The 22,093-nt window shown below is 46.8% G+C and overlaps 1 gene segment (V, D, J or C); it reads left to right on the top strand.

The window, feature by feature from the left end:
- LOC138300150 (T cell receptor delta constant-like) overlaps window positions 1-22,093 on the top strand; it is a 276,372-nt gene that overhangs the window by 114,286 nt on the left and 139,993 nt on the right.

Below are 22,093 nucleotides of genomic sequence, written 5' to 3'. Positions count from 1 at the left end.
TATTTACACAGCTATTCATGTGGGTGGCACAATCAGTGCTGCGGGACCACAAGCAGCATTTGATTTACACGGCCTGGGCACCTCTAGTGCACTTTACTAGGGACTTACTAGTAAATCTAATATGCCAATTATGGAAAAGCCAATTACACATACAATTTCACATAGGGAGCACTTGCTCTTTAGCACTGGTCAGCAGTGGTAAAGTGTCCAGAGTAACAAAACAGCAAAAACAGAGTCCAGCACACAGCAACAACCTGGGAAGTAGAGACAAAAAGTTAGGGGAGACCACACCAAGGATGCCAGGTCTATCATTACCACCCAGTGGTTTCCACTGAACTCGGCACCCAAGTGACCAAGTGTCATTAGTGTGTTTTCCCATTGACGCAAATGTATCCTTTTGAAAGAGTGAAATGCACTGATTTATTGTTGCTTTAAAAATCCATATCTCTGTTTATACTCATCCAATTGTTTTAATTTTAGGGTTTAAAATTACAAAAAAAATCTGCTTTATTTGTATAAATTGGTGTCAATTTTCTTTCAAGTTTTTTCAATTCCTAATCGTCCATGTGGTTACTCTGAAATGCTCAACACATATTCCTCTAGTAAAGCCTGACTGCTCTGTGCCACGCTACAAGGACTGAGATAGGGTTTTATTTGTATGAATCCAAAGGCCTTATTGGAGGCAACGTAAATGTATTGCTTAGTGAAGCTTAACCAGCTGCACTGCATAATACCCCACTTTACTGTAAAGAAAATTTGTATTCAACACACACATTAATTACCATGACATGTACATCATGTACTTCTGGGCATAAACCACCTCCAGAAAAAACACTAGAAGTACTAGGCCCAACCGTGTTAAAACGACATCAGCAATATGTACACATGGCCAGAAAATACTACTTTCCCTCCAAACTCCGCCATGCAGTGCAAACTCGTTGTCAGCCCTAGACCCGCCCTCACAATTAATCCAGTTCAATACCACAAAGTTATATGGTGCACCCAGGTTCACAACTATAGCAGCAATGTGTACACACAGATATTTAGAATACTTTTAAATAGTCTTGTGGCCCTAGGCTGCACAGGCAAAAAACAACATAAATTGTGAAAATCTCTTAGCAAGGAAAAAAGTATATGACAACTCTGCTGTGCGGTACAATTGATCACAGAGAGTTACTCCCACACATGCACTCCATACATGCACTCCATACCGCAGTGCAGTGCCATGGATATGAGGCAGACTTGTATAGCATGCACTCACACACACTCACTCCAAGCACCCTAATGTGGTGCACTGATATCCAGCAGGTCAATGGTTGCTGTACTTGCAGACCCTGAGGGCCCAAACCCTTCTCTACCCTTCAACCAACCCTCTCTATCCCACCCCACAGGCAGGAGATGAGAGGAACCTTTCCCTGGGTACTAGGCCATCCGCTGCTGGAGTCACACTTATTCAGGGCCTCTGGGGAAAGGAAGTGGGGGAAATAGATAACAGGCTAAACAGGCAGCATTTGACAAATGGAGGTTTGGCCCCACTCAAGAAGTTCACTCAAAGGTCTCTGCATTGTGCCTTCTGGCATGGCCCCTGCTCTGCAAAACAAAGGTAGAGGGTCACTGTAGGACACATGCCGCTCACAATAGCACCCAGCCAAGCCGGGACTCCAGTACACAAATTCGCTGCCCTGCACCTACCGGAAATTGGGCACAAAGTCTGGTGCGCAATGACTTGTCGCACCACACAATTCCGATCACACAGGAAGAGTTACCAATTTTGTACCACCCTGAAATGAGGCACATCTGGTGTGCAATGGCTTGGGTCACAATAGACAATTCAGGTCACATAAGAAGAGTTACCAATTCTGTACCCCCTGAAATGAGGCACAAAGGGGCATATTTATATGCCCCTAGCGCCACCTTTCGCCACATTAACGTAATTTATTTTGATGTTAATGTGGCCCAACGAGGCCAAAAATCCCCACACCATACTTACAGAGAGGTGCAATGCATGCATTGCGCCACTCTGTAACCCTTTGCACTACATTATGTCTGCACCAGGCATAATGTATGCAAAGTGGGCGTTCCACTGTTAGGGGAGCTGGAAAAATGGCATAACGAAATCTATGAGATTTCTTTAAGTCATTTTTTATGGCACTTTTAACGCCTGCTCAAGAGCAGGCATTAAAAGGGGCCTCACATTCTTCATAATGGGGCCCTATGTACTCTGCAGGAGTAGCGCCAATATTTTGGCTCTACTCCTGCAGAGTACATTAATAGCATCATGAAAGATGACGCTATTGCCCCTATCCTGCATCATGGTGCGCCGTATGTTAAATACGGCTCACACATGGTGGTGATAGAGGGGTGCCAAGGGGCGCAGGGAAAGTGGCGCTGCACTCAGTGCAGCACCACTTTCCATAAAGCTGCCCCAAAGTCTGGTGCATAATGACTTGAGTCACACCAGACAATTATGGTCCCACACTAAGAGTTACCAATTCTGTACCTCCCTGGATTGAGGCAGAATGTCTATTGTGTCATGATTTGAATGGCACAAGACAATTCCAATTACGCATGAAGAGTTGCCCATTACCCAGAGAGCGCAAGTTCAGTGGTGCCACACAAGGTAAAATGTGGCACTGTTATGAGTACGCCCCCATCTCAGAGGTTCGCAACCTGTAAGTCGGACACTGCACGCAATAAGCAGGCAGTTGACATGTCAAACAACAGAAATATGGCACATTGGATGAAGCAGGGTTACGAAACTGGTGAATTCCCTCACCACCAACAAGATGCTTTTGCGGGTCGAGGCCCCACGATGCAGGGTCACACTCCTTGAATACAGGCCGTTCCTTTGGGGCTCTGCACGAGGATTGGGGTCGTGGTCAGCTACGGCTGTGCTGAGTTCAGTCCCGCCGTGCTGATCACAAGTCCTCTTTCCACCAACCTTTTCATGCCGGGGTCCCGGCCATGAAAAGGCTAGCTGAAAGCCAGTGCTGGCGGCCACCAGGGTGCTCCTGCCAGCAACTGCAGTCTGTGCCCTTTCTGAGGGTGCTGTTGTGCCACAGAATTGGCCTCGGCTTCAACACATATGGCAACCCAGATGTCTTGATGGTATCTGTCTGTAGAGCTTAGTGACAAAGAGTTGTTTTACTTTATATTTTACATTCACACTGCAACCTCATGTGTTTTGTCTATGCTGTTAAAGTGCTGTCTCAAGAGATATACGTACACAGCCCTTCGGCTATTGATTTGTTTCATGCACACAAGCCATGCTTTGTCATCACTTGATTTGCCACAAACTTTTTATATCTTGCCACCGTGAATACCCTCCAGGAATGTATTACTCTGTTATATCTGAGTTGCCAGTCCCTGGATAGCATTCACGATGGTCGACTGATGCACAGAGATAGGCCTCAGGAGGTCAAAAGCCTCCTCATGGAAGGCCGCAGGGCTAACTGGGGCTCGGGCAGAGGTGCCTGCGGTGAAGGAGGCACCCACCCTCTTGGATGGGTGGGCACTGCTAACTGAGTGAAGAGCTACAGTGAAGGTGGTGATAGAAAGGGGGGTTGCGGACAGATATGGTACTGGGGTGGTCCCAGATTGGGCCGCCACCACCAGGGAGTGGCCACTGGAGGAGGATTCCGAGGATGATGTACAGGTCTCCCGTGGCACTCCTCTTACCCTCCAGGCCAGTGAGTCCCTCAGTGTCAGTGTTCTCGTGACTGGAGGTCCAGTGGCCAGAAGCTTCCCCACTCAGCTGTGTCCCGTCTCCTTCACATGCTGATGCTGCACAACAGAAAGTGAGGTATGGTCATCACATTCTCTACATACCACTTCTATCATACTTTACACATCTGTAACACCAAATCCAGTTGCCCTACACTTCCAGGGAGTACCAGTTAAGTGCCAACATCATGTCACAACAAAATACAATGTATGTCCCTCAATAATAACATTTTACACATCGGCTAAGCTACCTATCCCACACCTAAAATACCATGGTATCAGTAGGCCCATCACACTGACCATTCCATGACGAGGTGGCTCTGCCACACAATACAGGGTCCCTATCCACAGCCACATATTCAAGCAACAATTAAGCTATAGTTCAGAAATGTGAAATTCATTTCCACCATTCATATACACAAACGCAACAAATACTAACAAATTAGCCTAATGTCATGTGCCAGGCAATGAAACATATTGACTAGTATACTTTAGACAGCCTGGTGTACACAAGCCATAACCATTTCATGTCACATAGTTAACAACATGCACTATAGATGTTTGCAATCACGTAACTCATCTAATTGCCATACTCTAAATCTTTGTAGATGAAAGGGTCTAAACACATGTCACTTGCACAAGTACTAATAGTGATGTATGAAAAGATTGTAAATACATTGTGGACCAAGGCATCTAAGTCATTGTCCTCCTGAAAACGAAGTATATCAGTCATTTAATGGCCTAATAAGCTCTGAGCATTTATCTACACTCAACAACAGCTAGTAAAACTTCTGTTTCTAGTCAATGGACCACTGTCACGTACATGAAGGTGACATTCGGAATTACCTAATCATGCAATCATTCCATCAATAGCCCAATGACCGACTGGGTGGCAACATTACAAACCACACATCAGGCATGACTACTCTTCCATCAGTCTGTGGCAAGTTTTTTAGAGACAAACCCCATCATGACAGGTACAGACACAATGATGCAAGACAAATGTCTGAATACACATACCTCACTACCACAACTGCATCACATTGGTGTCAATGCAAACAATAGGTTTCCATACAGCCCGGACTCATTTAGCAAGAGAAAGTAAGTATGTAACTCCTTACAATTTGGAATCATGACAGAACATTTCAATTTACACATGATGTTGGCAAAAAAATGATAAGATTTTAACTGTGGGTAATATTCCTATGACTATTTATCATGCCTACAACAGTATGGCTAAGTAAAATGCTGGGTAGATACTTTCCACCTACTGAACATGAACATGGTACTAACATTCATTGTCCTGACACCAATGTATGTGAACCAATAGGATTCTAGCAATACCTACATAGTTCCCAACGTATTGGGTGTCTACTCAGAAGAGGCATTACAAAGATCTATGTACTTCCCTATCTTACCAATGGGGTTCACCTTGTAAATGGTCTGAATAAATTAAGCAAGTATGTCATGTGAAATGTCAGATGGACATCACAGCCTCACATGATGCTGTCACTACTGTGTAACCTTTTGAAAAGTAGAAATTACTTCAAATTGTCTGACTCAATGTGGCACATAGACATAGATCAAGGGACATTGCAATGGAGAGAGAGCAAGGACCTGGACAACCTACCATCATGATTTTGGGAGTATTCGTTTGTAGTTGGGAATGAACAACTACTAGGATTTGAAAAGCTGTATCGAGACCCACATGAGACACTGTCACATGTGCATCATATATGCTGTTGTACAGAGGGGATAACAGGTTAGTAATATGTCCCTATACACATTAGAATGTGTAAACCTGTGTACCGTTGTTGGTGGACTGTACATCAATGTGTTGACTAGAGAATTTTGACCCTTTGCACTTATCACGTTGTCAGAGCTAACAATCTGTCACATCATAAACTAACCTTCTAAAGGGGTGATATTGTGATAGGTCTGTACTTACCCCCTTGTGGCTGCTGTGCTGCCCTCAAATGCCCATCCAAATGAGAGTAGGCTGCCACCAATATACGGGCCATTAGGGGGGTCATGTTTCGACGGGCACCAAGTCCTCTTTGGGATGACATCACCAGCTGGGCCTCTGCAGTCTTCCAGGCCCAGAGTCTCAGGACCTCCACCTCTTCCTACAGTGGGTGCTCCACCGGCTGTGGACCCCCAGGGTCCGCACTTTCTTGGCGATGGCACGTCATATCCCTTTATGCTGATGGGCGTTGCCCTGCATGGATGACACAGACAAGAATAGTATGTCATTGTTACATGCACCCTACCAATAAAATCAGCATGAAAATCAAGTTAGTGCACAAAGTCATGCACAGACTGTCTTCAACATCCCTTTCAGTGAAAGATGAACATATGCAATCAAGCCATGTATGATGTTGGAACAGGCATACAACATGCATAGCCAGCAACAGGTGTCAGCCTGTCACATATGATCAGACCACATGCACATCTGCAAAGATGGTATTCCTGCCAAAGCTTGTCATACCACCTTCAGTCATCATATATTAGTCAGTAGGTGGCTCAGGGAACATACCTCACACACTCTCTACTATGTCTAAGTCCTAAAAATCTATCAAAACACATATGCAGATGCCCATCTATCCACACATATCACCACAACCCTTCATTCTGCCACATTTTCTGACCATCATTACAAACTTTACGCATCATCCATTGCTTGCCATACCAAAGGAAAGATGGTGAAATATACATATGTGCACATGTTGCACTTACCTGTTCCTCTGGTGCATCATAGAGCTATCCATACAGGGATAGAACCTCCTCCACCAGCTTATCAAGCTCCTCCGGGAGAAGGCGGGGCGCTATCACCTATAGGACGTGGCATGATTGCTCCCCGGGACAGGGCAGCTCAGGTCGTGGAGGTTTTGCTGGCAGCAGTGTCAGGAGTCAAGTGAGAGATGAAGTATGAGATGGCAGTCATGTCCGCCACGTAAGACACCATCACTGCCGGCGCACACCGCCATTGGCGCAAGACCACCAGAGTCAGCAATGTGTTCCAATGGCAATGTCCACCTCAATTTTATCCGCCTACCACCAAGACCACTTTCGCCGGGATAGTTAGGTCATTTCCTAATGTCCAGTACAGTAGGTCAGGCAACTGCCATTTTAAGGCTCATAGCTGATCGGAAAAGTTAGATCAAAGTTGAGTCACAAGCTGTTAGACATATTTACGAACTTGTGTTCACTGCTTCTTTGAGCAAACGTAGAGAAATGCAAGATTTATGTACGGTTTGTAACTTTGATGAGTTAATGGTAATGCAACTTTAGTGACATAGTCAGCACACCAATGGCAATCTGAAATATGCTATTTATGTCTTATCAATGTGAAACATGGTAAGAATGTCATTATCACAGAGACTTTTAGTGACATCCTTCTCCATTTCCAAATCATGATTGAGGAAAGGGAATGTGATGGCAGTAAGAAGCCATTATTTGCCTAGGTTTGTACTGTGTACATTGTTTCTACATTTGCATGTGGCATGTCCGATTATTATGTGTAACATATGTATTTTAACACTTACAATGGACAGAATGACTGAAACACGGACATCTTGATTTCTTCGCACATAGTTACCCTGGCATGAGAAGAGTGAGAGAACCTCCAGTGTACCATCTACTAGCAGACCTGCAGACCATGGAAAATCGACATATCATCCAAATCTACCACCTGGATAGGCATACAATCATGGATCTCTGTCATCACTTGGAGCCAGATCTGATACCTGCCATTTGTAATCCCTATAGCATACTACCCATAGTACAAGTCATGTCAGTGCTGCATTTCCAGGCCAAGGAGTCTTTTCAAAATACCATGGCCCTAACTGTCTCAGCGTATATCCAATCTTGTTTTGAAGGCTGTACTGTCTGCATTGGTGAATTACAGATCACAGTTACATATAGCGGAAAAAATGCCTCTCACACATGATTTGTGGTTTAGTGGTGATTAATAAGAAGTGCACATATGTAGGAATTGGATAAAATCAAATGCTTATAAACATTGAAGGGTTTAGACATGGTGGATGAAATCATCAGGGTAGCTGTAACGACATTCAAAATCTCAAGCCCAGTGTTCTTATGCCATTGAAATTTGGGATTGGTTGTAGGACAGTCAACAGTGTCAATCGGTGACAAAGAAGAGGAACCTATCTGTTGAGGTCACTTACTGGCAGTGTTTGAGGTCTTGGCACCTGCTCCTCCTGGATGTTTAGGTGGACGATCACATTTATGGGGGGATTCATCAGCTACAGAGACAGGAGATTCTGAGGGATGTCCTTCCCCTGGCAGGGCCTCTATTCCACTGGCTGCCACAGATGGTGAAGGGGCAGATGTCACACTGCTTGTGGAAGGTGCGAGCTGTTGTGGACATAACCTACTCAGGCTGGTATTCATGTCTCTCACCACCCCTGCAGTGGATGACAAAAGGGCATTTTGGGCCTCTCACTGCTGCATCACTTCCTGGTGGTTGTCCCTCTGAAGCTTCTTGATCTCCCCCATCACAGTGAGTACCTGGCTCTGGGATTGTTGGTAAGCTCCCAAGATGTGGAAGATGGCGTCCTGGTCAGTTGTATCCCTGGGAGCCCCCATCCTCGAGCCACACCATCCCTCCACACCATCCCTCCCACACAACATACCCCCATGTGCCTGTGCCCCTGGTACTGTTTGCCCACTTCCAATAGTGCCAGGTCCATCATTGTCTGGGTTTACGACTGGTGATTCAGGTACCTGTACTGGGGGGCAAATGATGGTTGACACTGTCCTTGGAACACAGGATCGGTGACAAACGGTTGCATAAGATGTTGTAGCAACAGGGCTAGGAGGAGTCGATGTAGGCAGGGTGAGGTTGACAGTTGTTGACTGACTAGGTGTCCCAGATGGGCCACGGTTGCCCTCAATGTCCACCCATCCAGGGGTGATTTCCTCACTGAGGACTTCATCCATAGGGGAAGTGGCTGTTTCTGGTGTCCTTTCCATTGTGACAATGGCCAGGTTACCTGTAGGAGACGTGGAACACACAGTTACTGATGCATCAAACTTTGACCGATAGACATGCACACAGAACCTTTACTCGATCCCCTGATATGACATTGATACCTGCTTCCAAACCTGGGTTAAAGCTAAATGGGAAACAGAGATTTCTCATATCATACACCTTGCTACAAGATGTTGGAGTATCTTGGTGGTTAGATGTCTGTTATAGAATTTTAGGGTGACACTTCCAGTGTTGTGACTTACCCAACTCCCCTCCCCCAGGTATTCCTGTCAAGCCCTCAGGATGTCCAAGACCTTCTCCTCCCATGATGTGAATTGTAGGGGAGGAGGTGGGGGTCCACTGCCAGTTTTGCTGACCGCCATCTGGTGCCTGCCAGCCATGGAACACACCTAGAAGTCATTTCACCTCTTCCTGAGGTCTTCCATTGTGTGTGGATAGTTGCCTACTAAATTGACCCTGTCGACTTTTCTTTGCCATATCTTCATTTAACGGGTGATAGATGTTTGCTGGACTTGTGCACCAAACAGTTGTGGCTCTACTCTGATGATTTCGTCCACCATGACCCCCAATTCATCATCTGTGAAACAGGGATGCTTTCGTGGGGTCATTGTAGTGGTGAACGAGATGGTAAGGATGTAATAAACTAGGAAAATTTAACTAGTGGTGAAGTATGGGTGCTGTGATGTGAGTGGATAACTGATGGAGTCTAATGTGTGGGGTACTTATTATTGTGTTGTGTATGTTGTGCAGGTGTGGGATGATTGGTTTTGGAAGTGTGGAGGGGTGCCTATTCTATGGTTCTATATTTATAAGTGCCACCTCTATCCTGTTCCCTGTGGGGTTCTTATTGCAAAGGATTGTGGGATGTGAAGAGGTGTGTTTTATAGTGCAGTTTGTAGGTGTGTCTGGTGTGTGGATGTGTGTCAGGTGTGTGGAATTCGAACTATCCAATGTGGTGTAGTGCATTACTGTGTAGACTGCTGACCGCGTGGTTCACACCGCCATTGGTTTTCCGCTATGGGAGAACCGCTATTGTGATTTGTGGGTCGTACTTGGTTTGAAGGATTTTTGACGGGCTGGCGTGCTGGTGCAGGAACTGCCTCTTTCCCACCCTCCAGAGTCCTGACAGTGTTGTCATGTTGGCTGGGTTTCAGCTGTCCTGCCTGTGTAACTTGTAATACGGCAGTCTGTATAACTGGCAACATGTCAGTCTTTTGGTGGCCGCCACTGCAGCGGTCCTATTTTCAGACCACCAAACTCGGAATGAGGCCCTTCGTTTTTTAAATAACACTAACTGACAGTGCTCCATGAGAAGGAAGGCACCACCTTTTAGCACATCATCATGGACCTCCAACCCAATGCCCCAGGAGGTCTGTTTTTATTAATTTACAATTTGCCAACCCTGCATTGTCTTTTAGAAGATGAGCACAGCAATATGATGATCAATTTACGGGACTCAAAAATATCTCAGCCCAGTACCCAAGAGGGAGGGCTGAGTTATTATGTTAAAATCAGCCTCCCCACACTTCCTTTTAGCACTGAGCACGGCAACATGGCAAACAATTTCCAGGGCTCACAGAACCCCCTGCCCAATGCCCCAGGAGAGGGGCCGTGGTAATCACTTGATAATCAGCTTACTCTGCTAATTGTTCAGTTTTTGCAGGGCTGAAAGCTGTGAGTTACATTTTCATGCTTTCCATGCTTATTATTTTTCTCAGCTTCGCTTTAAAGCCAAGGGAGACCCTTGGTTCAACTCAGCCTCAAATTGTCCTGTGAAGTATTGGCCTTGTCCACCTCTTCCTCAGTAGCCTTCCTACATGCACCGGCCTCCTTTCAATGCTCAGCTTTTTCCGGCTGCACTAGGCAGCTTCCTGTTGTAAGCCTTTTTAGCAGTCACCTCATCCAGCCTGTCCAAAAAAGTTCAACAGAAGGCTGTGGCTGACAAAAATTTTGAGCTCCCACTGTTAGTATTTTGTTTCTTCTCTGCATTTAGTCCCAGGAACCTGAGCATGCCATGTAGACATGATTCGAATGCTCTCTACATAACTCTCAATTTGCCAATCCACCCTCATTTTAATCATCCAGGTATCGCTTTCCACATTTTAGTTAAATGGGTGTCCTGTTTCTTATTGTGATGTAGATGTTGTTTCTTTTGAAAAAATATTTTTTGTTTTGCTAATAACTTTGGCGCCATTTGATGAATCTTCACAAAATCTTCCAAGACAATACAATGCTGACTTCAGCTGCTGTCTGTAAAATTTTGGGGTGATACGTCAAGTTTGGCAGAGAAAAAGAGAGGTCCCAAAATGTGTTTTCCCCATTCATTTTTCCATAGGAATTTTGAACAGCGATAGCGCCCAAACCACTGCACAGAATCACACAAAATTTGACAGAAAGGTAGCTCTTAGTCCAGAAGGATCCCTTTTTGTTTTTTTGGTGTAAATTCATTCAGTAGTTTTTGAGAAATTAAAGGAAATACAAATTTGTATTTATAAGGGCGCGAAGGATTCGCGACTTCTCCAGATCTCCTGCTGAGATCTGATTGGCTGCCAACACTTCAACAAGGAAGTGTGGGCAGCCATGTTTGGACTCACCTTCAGTCAAGTCCCACAAAAAAAGGTTTAAAAAAACAAAAGGGGCCAGGTTACAGACACTCTGACCCCTTAGGTCTGGTGCTGGGGTCCCAAAGAGGCACCCCAGGGCTAAAAAGCATTTGTTTTAAAAATGTTCGCTGGAAGTCATGATAGATTGGGGTTCCAGCACAACTTAAAAAAAACAAAATGGGCTTCCACATTTTGTAATTTCGAAACCCTCCCAGTGGGCCAAGTCCCGTAGGCATTGCTAATATATTGCAGGAGGCCCACCAGGCCCTCCCAGAGCTCTGGGGACCACCACCTCCCTGCGGCTTTCATGTTTGACTCTGTCAAACAACTCTCCTTCATCAGAGCAGAGTTTTCCTCTGTCTGCCTGCCCGCGGAGAGGAAGGCAGGCACACAGAGGAAACTGCTCTCACAGAGAGGGAGATGCATTGGCAGCTCCCTCTCTATGATAGCAAAGCTGGCTCCCACAGGAGGTGGGGAGCAAGCTGGGACTATGGGGGCCTTCATGCTTCCCCCACAGTCCTTAACATTGTGACTGGGTACCCTGTGTGACACCCAGGTCACATGCAGGGCCTTGGGGATGGGATTCCAGGGACTGAGATCAGCCCTGTGAGGGGAGGCCACGCGATCCCCCCCAAAAAAAATAATAATAATTAGGCTCGGTCCTGGGGGATGTGGTCCCTGGGGCCAAGATAGGCCTTGGAGGGGAGCCAGTAAAACAAAATAAAATATTTGATGTTGGGCCCTGGGGATTGGGGTCCCTGGTGCTGATATTGGCCTGGAGAAGGGGGCTGAGCACGCCACTTCTCAAAAATATCATCAGTCCTGCTCCCCATGTCTCTTATTGAAGAACAAGGGCGGCACTTCTGGTGGTGTGTAAATGAATACATTTATTGTGCAAAATGGAAAGCACCAATGCATTTGGGCCTCTGAAGGCCTTGCTCATGATGCTGACTCTCTGTAAAAGCACCATTTTCAAAAAACACAAACTTCATCACATCAGCAAAGGACTAAGCGCAGATCCAGGTTGCAGCTGTCATCTTGAACTAGTCCATCCTCATATTATACACTACAGGCAAAATCATAACCAAAACATCAATGCAACTTATTTATCATGTGGTTGAACATGACATGAAATAAAAATGAAATAATGCTGCATTTTGTTCTTACAGTCTTCCAATACAAGTTCATAATCAATGGACTCTTCACAGTTCCTTTGAGGAAAACAGCCAGTCTGTCAGTCTTTAACTTTATTTCTGCCAAAGGCCATATAAGTACACATAAAAGAGAACAAACATATCAATACATTTCTTTACTATTAATATATATACTCAGTATATATGGATCTGTAATAGATCACTTTGCAGTTAGTCAATCATGCAGTAATTTACAAACCTTGACTAAATCTATGGTGCCAGCATTCATCTATCTAGCCTCTCAGCTAGTAATGTGTTAAGCAGTACTTAATATCTAGACCATCTTTCTTTAGAAAAAAACTATTAAAAAAGTAATGTTAGTAAAATGAATCATAGCATAACAATTGTTGATAAATATTCATGAAAAATATTGTACTAAAAATGCCCAGGATCAAGAGAATGACTAGGCAAGGTTCGCTAAAAGCTAGGATGGTGTACGGAAGAGAATTGTCTTCCATATTAACCAGACTCTCTCTAGGTACTTGGCAATAGAAAAAACAACAACCGCGGACATATACGCTCTACATATTCTGAGTCCTACCCAATACTGTATTACACCTAAAAAGGGGCACAAGGGGCAATCCAGTACATCTGCTGTGTACGATAATTGGAACGAAAGAACAATAGGTGGTGGTGTGTTTCGTCATTCCTCCTGCAGGCGCGGCAAATTTTGCTGTCCCTTTTCCATTTGCCAGTAAACGTTGGAAGTAGATGGGTGCCCAGCCTGAACCTTCTGTAGAGTGCTTTGGTAATTGGGGGATCAATATCATCCATATTATTCTCGAAATGCACAAATGGCTTGAACTCTAAGAAATGTTCCATCAAGGGTCCAATACCTTGCTATTTGGTAAGTTTGGCCTCTTCAAATTCCCAGTAGATGTTTCTCAATTTTTTTACTGCAGCTGGTGAAATTGTGCTTGGGTATACCCAATACTCTTGTAGTCCCAGAATAAAACCAGACTCCTTCATGTAGTCAAACCATGGTAATAACACCCCTACATGCACCATATCTAAGACATGTCTTAAACCCAACCTACAGTGTGTCAGCTCCGGAGTCAACCAAACAGACATACAATTTAAGATTGGTTTCAAATGGACTATGGGAGCTATGTGCTGGATGCCAAGTCTTGCTTAAACACCAGGGGAGTGCTTTGGGGTAGTGTGAAGGCTGTTCTCAAAAATTTGTTTTCGGCTACTTCTAGGGTGCTAGAGTTGCCGTAGTCCCACAGCCCTGCTCCATAATTTGCTGCAGTGACCGGTTGGACCCTCCAGATTTCAGGGAGGGGGGAAATAGGATGGAAAAGAGTTTTGTTAGCAAATTTTAAAATAGTAGCCGCTTTATAATTAAGGATAGAGTGCTTTTGATAACCTGGCTTGTCCAAGAATTGGCACTACATGGACGAATGCCAAGGTAATCAAAGTTGAGCACGCTTTCTAGCTTTTCCCCATTTAGTGCTAGTACCACTCCCTACATTTTCTGTGTGGATGAATGGCCATAATTTTTGTTTTAATGGCATTGATTGCTACACTGTGTTCCAAACAGAATAGATTAAACTTTTCTAAAATAGTCTCGGAGCCTTTGGGAGGTTTAGATACTAAAAGAGTGTCATCAGCAAATAGTAAAACCGGTACTTTGGTACCCGCAAGTACCAGGAAATCATTATCACATTCCAATAAGTAATCAATGCACCCATTTATAAATAGCAGCAACAGAAAGGAATCTTGAAGGGTTCGGTGAATTACCCATTGGCATTCCAGTGTACTTGGGCAAAATGATCGCAATTAAGACAAAAAATAATGTCAAGGAGAGGGACAGGGAGCCCAAGGTCTCTAAATATACACCATAGCTTATCTCAGGACCATGACCAAGGCTGCCTTGAGGTCAACAAAAGCGACATAAAGACTGTCCCTTTTGAAGTCAACCTCTTTCCATCTAATTAGTTGAAACCTAAAGACTTGGGGCCTGATTACAACTCTGGCGGTCTTGAGACTGCCACTTTAGCGACGGTCTGACCATCACAATACAACCGGGGCAGTTGCATCATGGTTGGACCGCCAGCACCGCAAGTTTTCCTACACAGGAGGGAAAGGTGGCACGGGCGGTCCTAAACCACCAGCCCTGGGAATTACGACCTCCTCTCTGCCAGCTTTTATATGGCGGTAGCACTGCCTTGTAAAGCCTGGTGGACACAGGGTGTACTGCCCATGCACTTGGCATGAGCAGCGCAGGGGCACCCATGGCCAGCCTACGCATTGCAGCATTGCCCCTGGCTCAATTATGAGCCGGCATCAAAGTTACAGGCTGTTTCCTGCAGGGCCAGTGGGTGGAAATACCATATCTGCCCGCTGACCCACTGGGAACCTCCTAATGGGGCCCATGGGAAGGCGGCTGCACTGGCAGCAACCTGACGACGGGAGTTTGGCGGACAGAGTTTTCCATCCGCCAAACTCATAATGACCTCCTTGGTCTACTGTACTGGTTTTGAAGTGGAATCAGACCTGAAACTGCTCTAAGATCTCATTTTCTTCTAAACGTGAAAGTAATCGATCAAGGATTAGTTTACAGAAAATGTTTTGGCTAGAGTCAATTAGACTAATTTGCTGGTAATTCGCTGGGTCTGTTTTTGCACCTTTTTAATATACAGGAAGGATTTCCGCTGCTTTCCAGGATGTTGTTATATCTGTGCCTGCCATAATAGCGTTAGCGACACAAGTAAGTAAGTAAGTTAGGGGGCCAGGTGACTGGTTCTGATATAAAAAGATCCTCCTGGATTCTATCTAGCCCAGGTGCCTTCCCAGGCTTCTGGGCAGAAATGGCTTGTGTAACTTTGGTCAGGGTAAAGAGCACTTCTGTTTTTAGTGGTGCAGAACTGGGACAGGGTTTATTATGTTTGGCACAGTCAAACCTGTCAAAAACCACAGGAGGGTAGAAGTGGAATAACTACTATTTAATGATGTGAAATGATGTACCCAGTCCTGTGGAAAGATGAGAGATTCAGGCTTCATCTTAGTGGTTCTGGTATCATGAGAAATTATGTGTAAGGAAGATGACTTGATCCCTCTGTGAACTGCAGTTAGAATGTCATCCCAAATAGTAGAATCCCAGGCATATTTTGCATATTTTACGGCTGCTTTGTACTTTGGTCTAGGAAGCTGGATAGTGTGCCGACACCCTTCTTTTATGGCACAAAGCAATCTGCTCTTAGCTATCCTGCAGTTCCCATTGTACCACGCCACTTCTACCTTATGGAGGGAGTTTTGTTTGTAGGGTGTTTGGTACAGAAACAAAGTTTCATTTTCTTGAAGCATACATTATGAGCAAACATAATCCTATCAGGGGAAAACTCGGGCTGTGCAACTTTTAGCAAAGTATAGACTAAGCCCTGGTACAAATTAGTATATGTATCCCTGTTGCCTACCACATTCTCCCATCAGCAGATCACAATGGGGCAAATGTTGGTCTCAATGCGTGCCCTTTCAAGATTTCTGCAAAAGGTAAGCACAAGGGGAATTTGATTGCTTGCGCAGCTTGATATTTTCTGCATTGGCAACATTTTCCCAGTACTGAAGGTCCACTAGGAAATAGTCTATGCAATTTGATTAGGGATTTCTCTTGAAGGTAGGGCACCTTATTTTGTGGGTGTAGTTCTCCCATTACATGCTGTCAAATTGGAGCATAAGCAAAGGTCTAACAATTGTAGTGGCACTTTTGGGAGAGTTTGCGCCAATAAAGGTCCTCATCCCAGATAGTTATTTTTTAAGTGCAGTTGGTTCAAAACATGCATTGAAATCCCCAGCCACAATCATTGTTGTGTCTGCTTTAAGCTTGGTAGTAAGATAGCTATTTAGCAGATGAAGAACAGGGGAATCAATAGTCTTGGGGACACTCTTGCTATAGAAATTAAAAGGAGCAATTTTGGAGATGTTACAAAGGGATATTTCAAGGCCCAACATGTCAGGAGAATCAATTGATAACTGACTAACTTGACAGTCCAAAGAAATCCTTGCCCAAATGAACAGGCCACCCGTGGGTCTTTCAGAGTTAGATCTACGTACTGGTTCATGAAATTTCCTAAAACCTTGCCTATGGGAAGGTTCAATCTCCTATGTTTCTTGAAATAGTATTATGTCTGCTGTCTCAATAAATGCTTACCAATCCCCTTGAAAGAGTTTGTTCCCGAACTCAGTTATATTCCAAGAGATCAGGATAAGCTCACTATTAACAGATAACTTATGAACACTTTGGTTCTCATTACAACATTGGCGGTAAAAGGCGCTTACCGCCGTGCAGAAGACCGCCAACACACCGCTGCTGCCGTGGAATTCCGCCACAGTCATTATGACCCACAGCTGGGAAACCAACAAAATTTAGACACCCACACAAGTCCGCCACACCAAAGGTCAGTGATAAACTGCCGCTAACAAAACCTCCACTGTCACGCCAACAGAAATACGCCCACACTATCACGACCCACGAATCCACGAGGCGGTCTTTCAACCGCGGTATTCCATTGGTGGTACACACACCGCTGCGCTCAAAATACACACACATATACAAAACACATCCACATTGGACAATTCGAAATACACACAACTGATACACATACACACACCACACCCACGCACCCAATACAATATAAAACACACACCCACATTACGCACAAACCCCTACGAACAAAAATTCCGAAAGAAGGCCAGAGAGCAACACCACCAGAAACAACACTAGCATCCACAGGCACACAATACCATCACCCACATAACATCCACACACCTCACACAACACACCACTAAATATCACCCCACATATCACAACACACACCACCCCACACATCACCCACACCACCCCATGGCACGGCAAAGACACCCCAGATTCTCTGAGGAGGAGCTCAGGGTCATGGTGGAGGAAATCATCCGAGGAGAGCCACAGCTATTCGGATCACAGGTGCAGCACACCTCCATTGCTAGGAAGATGGAGCTATGGCGAAGAATAGTGGACAGGGTCAACGCAGTAGGACAGCACCCAAGAAATAGGGATGACATCAGGAAGAGGTTGAACGACCTACGGGTGAAGGTGTGTTCCGTGGTCTCAAGACACCACCTTGCGGTTCAGAGGACTGGCGGAGGACCCCCACCTCCTCCCCCACAACTAACAACATAGGAGGAGCAAGTCTTGGCTATTCTGCATCCTGAGGGCCTCGAAGGAGTAGCAGGAGGAATGGACTCTGGTAAGGCAATTCTTAACTACCTTATCCCCCACCCTACCTGCATGCCATCACATACCTCCACCCTCGCCCTCACCCCATCACTCCAACTCCTCACACATGTCCCAATATCTCAAACCACACATCCCAACACCAAGCCCTGCATGCAACAACAAGCCATGGACACCCATCACCCATGAATGGCCACTGCACATACCCATACACCCCCCTAAACCATCCTAAAACAAGGTCCCACACAGGAATACAAGCACTGGGGTACACCGTCACCCACCCATTGCACACCATGGTACACACGGATGCAATAATCTTGCTTTTACACCCCTGCAGGACCCCTACCCAACGTCACCGCACAGGAGGGTCCAGACATGTCCACTCCACCCACAGAAGAGGCCCACAGTGATGACAGCAGCTCTGTCCAACTGGATCTAGATGATCAGCCCGGCCCATCTGGGACCTCGGGACAGTCGGTTCCCCTCAAACTGACATAAGCCACTACAGAGCTTGCCCCCTCTGGAAACACCATCACAGCACCCACCCAGCGGGCCAATACCTCTGTCCCCAGGACACGTCAAGCAGCAGTGTGTCCACCACTACAGGGAACCCAGGCTAACCCACCACCCCAACAACAACACGGACCTGGGGGCAGTGGGCACACGGTTCAGGGGACAGAGGCCCAGGGAAACAGGGGAACTGGGAGGGCTGCTGTGCGACAGGGGGAGGACAGGCCCAGGGAACCCATTCTCCACGAGGCCCTCTCCAACATCATGGGAGCCTACCATCATTCCCAGGAGACGATGGCAACAGTACTGGCCAAGTTTCAGGAGACCCAGCGGCTGCAGGAGGAACAGTATTTGGGCTTCAGGGAGGAACTCAGATCTATCAATTCCACCCTGGGCACCATCGTAGGGGTGCTGAAGGAAGTCCTCAACACCAGGAGGGACACTGTGGCACAACAAGGGGCCCCTGACACTAGCATGGACAATGAACTGCCCACCACCTCCGCCGGCGCTAGTGGACAGGAGGCACCGCCACAGGACCACCACACCAGCACCCCACCCCCTGCAGAGGGAGAACCACCCCGCAAACGGTCCCTGAGATCCAGGACAAAGACAGAGAACTATGCCAAGACACCCGCCAAAAAATTAGACCGCCCTGAATGTCATCCATTTGTCCCACTTTGTCACCCTGTCCATCCTCAAACTGCCCCAGCTCCACTTCCTATGCCCCTTTGGACAATGCACCTGTGAGACTAATAGACTGGACTCAGCCCTGGACATTCCTCCACCATCAACCCTCACCATCTTACAACCCCCTCCAATAATGAGCACTTAAATAAACACCCTTAAAGCACAAAACAATCTGGAGTCTGTCTGTGATTCTGAAATAGTGTATTAGCAATTACAGTGACAAAATGCTCTTTCAATTGTAATGTCAACATACCTATGTCACACAGCTCTAGTCCATGAGGAAACAAAGCAGATGTCACACAGTGGGACCCACATCTGTGAAATCGTAAGGGAAAGTGACAACTCAGTGACCATACACTGGGTGAAAATTAGAGACAGTAGAGAGGTAGTAGTGTTAAAGTACATGTAGTAGGCAGGTTTGTCTTCTTACCTGTGTCTCACTGGAAGTATTGCAGGATCACAGGGTTCCTGTTGTCGGTGTCCTCTTCTTCTGCTTCCTCGTCTTCACTGTTCACAGGCTCCACAGCTGCCACAACACCTCCATCTGGACCATCCTCCTGCAGAAAAGGTACCTGTCGTCGCAAAGCTAAGTTGTGAAGCATACAGCAGGCCACGATGATCTGGCACACCTTCTTTGGTGAGTAGAATAGGGAACCACCTGTCATATGGAGGCACCGGAACCTGGCCTTCAGGAGGCCGAAGGTCCACTCTATAATCCTCCTAGTTCGCCCATGGGCCTCATTGTAGCGTTCCTCTGCCCTTGTCCTCGGATTCCTCACTGGGGTCAGTAGCCATGACAGGTTGGGGTAACCAGAGTCACCTGCAAATATCGAGGGACAACTGTTAGACACACACTAACCCTTAGGGACAACCCCAGACCCAGACAACTATCCGCACTGTATAGGGTCCATGTCCTCACCTAATAGCCACACACGGTGCCTCTGGAGTTGCCCCATCACATAAGGGATGCTGCTATTCCGCAGGATGTAAGCGTCATGCACTGAGCCAGGAAACTTGGCGTTTACATGGGAGATGTACTGGTCTGCCAAACACACCATCTGCACATTCATCGAATGGTAACTCTTCCTCTTTCTGTACACCTGTTCACTCCTGCGGGGGGGGGTGACCAAGGCCACATATGTCCCATCAGTGGCACCTATGATGTTAGGAATATGTCCCAGGGCATAGAAGTCACCTTTCACTGTAGGCAAATTCTCCACCTGAGGGAAAATGATGTAGCTCTGCATGTGTTTCAGCAGGGCAGTACCCAACACTCTGGACAACACGTTGGAAAATATAGGCTGGTACATCCCTGATGCTATGGCCACTGTAGTTTGAAAAGACCCATTTGCTAGGAAATGGAGTACTGACAGCACCTGCACTTGAGTGGGGATTCCTGTGGGATGGCGGATAGCTGACATCAGGTCTGGCTCCAACTGGGCACACAGTTCCTGGATTGTGGCACGATCAAGCCTGTAGGTGATGATTACATGTCTTTCCTCCATTGTCGACAGGTCCACCAGCGGTCTGTACACCGGAGGATGCCGCCATCTCCTCACATGTCCCAGCGGACGGTGCCTATGATGGACAACAGTGAGCACAGAGTCAACAAACTCAGGGGTACGTAAACACAGCTTACACAGAAAACCATTCTTAACCCGATTTCTGCCTGGATGAGTGTTGAGGCAAGGCCTAGGTATGTGTGACGCAGTTAAAAATCAAGCCATGTGGGCCCCTGAAATGGCGGCTGCCTGACCTGTAAAGTGGGACAATGGGATGTGAGGTAACTGCGCTGGCGTTGTACACCGTTGCAGTAAGCGGTCGGAGACTGCGGCGCAATTCTGCATTGGTTAACATTGGACCCTATGGGTCCCAGGAGCCAATGACGATGAACGCCGGCGGTGACGGTACGCACCGTCGCAGACGTGACCGCCATTCTTTATCTGTTCAATCACTCGATACCTGATCTTCAACAGGAGAGGACCTACAATGCAAGTGCTGCTGTGACCTCAGTCTGGAAGAGACAATGGGTCGTGCGTCTGGGGGAAGGGCCCCTGCCTTCAGCACAGAGGAGTTGGAGAAACTCGTGGATGGGGTCCTTCCCCAGTACACGCTACTCTACGGTACTCCAGACAAACAGGTAAGTACACTGGGAGCATGCTGTATGGGCAATGCTTGTGTTGAGTGGGGTGGATGAAAGATAGGGGGGGAGAATGAGGCGTGCATGAAACGACAATGAGTGCCTGTGCCACATGGCAAGGATAGGGATGCGGGCCAATGACTGTGACGGTGCAGTTGTTAATAACTCATCTTTTTCCCCTGTACAATTTATGTAGGTCAGCGCCCACCAGAAGAAGGACATCTGGTGTGCCATCGCCAAGGATGTCCGGACCCTGGGGGTCTACCACAGACAGAGCACCCACTGGCGTAAAAAATGGGAGGACATTCGCCGCTGGAGCAAGAAGACGGCGGAGGCCCAGCTGGGGTTGGCCTCCCAACGTGAGAGGGGTGCCCGTCGCACCATGACCCCCTGATGTTCAGGATCCTGGCGGTGGCGCATCCGGAATTGGATGGGCGCTTGAGGGCATCACAGCAGCAACAAGGGGGTGAGTACACTCTCATTCTGCTGATTCAGCGCGCAGTGGAGGTGTCTGGGTGGGGGAGGTGGGCTGCTGGGTTTCCCTAGGCCAGGGCGAGTGTGCTAGTTAGGTCCCCTTTTCAGGCTGACCCTGTGGCACCCCACCCCACCTGGGTACAGTTCCAACTACACCTAGTCAGGCTCCTGTGACATCCACGTGTGCAGCTGTCGGCCATAGCCTTGTAGGCCATGTCCCAGGGATTGAATAGTGGATCCCAAGTGCGCGGCGTAGTGCAGGGGGATTCTGTGTCTGTCGTGTCCACCAACGGTAGAGGTAATGCATGCACTCAACATGTCTTTCTTCTGTCGTCCCCCCCCGTTTTGTGGTCTCCCTGTTCCTGTGTGCATTAGCATCATCAGGCGGAGGAGCAGTGGCACCGGAGCAGGAGGGAGCTGCATCCCACATGGCCCTGGAGGGCAACACTACGGAGTCTGATTTCACCAGTGGGAAGGAGGACGAGGGGAGCTCCACGGCAGGGACAGAAGCTGACACCAGTGATACGGACTCGTCCT

Source organism: Pleurodeles waltl, chromosome 6, assembly GCF_031143425.1.
Source record: "Pleurodeles waltl isolate 20211129_DDA chromosome 6, aPleWal1.hap1.20221129, whole genome shotgun sequence".
In the NCBI taxonomy this organism is placed as follows: domain Eukaryota; kingdom Metazoa; phylum Chordata; class Amphibia; order Caudata; family Salamandridae; genus Pleurodeles; species Pleurodeles waltl.
This window is presented reverse-complemented; position numbering and strand designations above follow the sequence as displayed.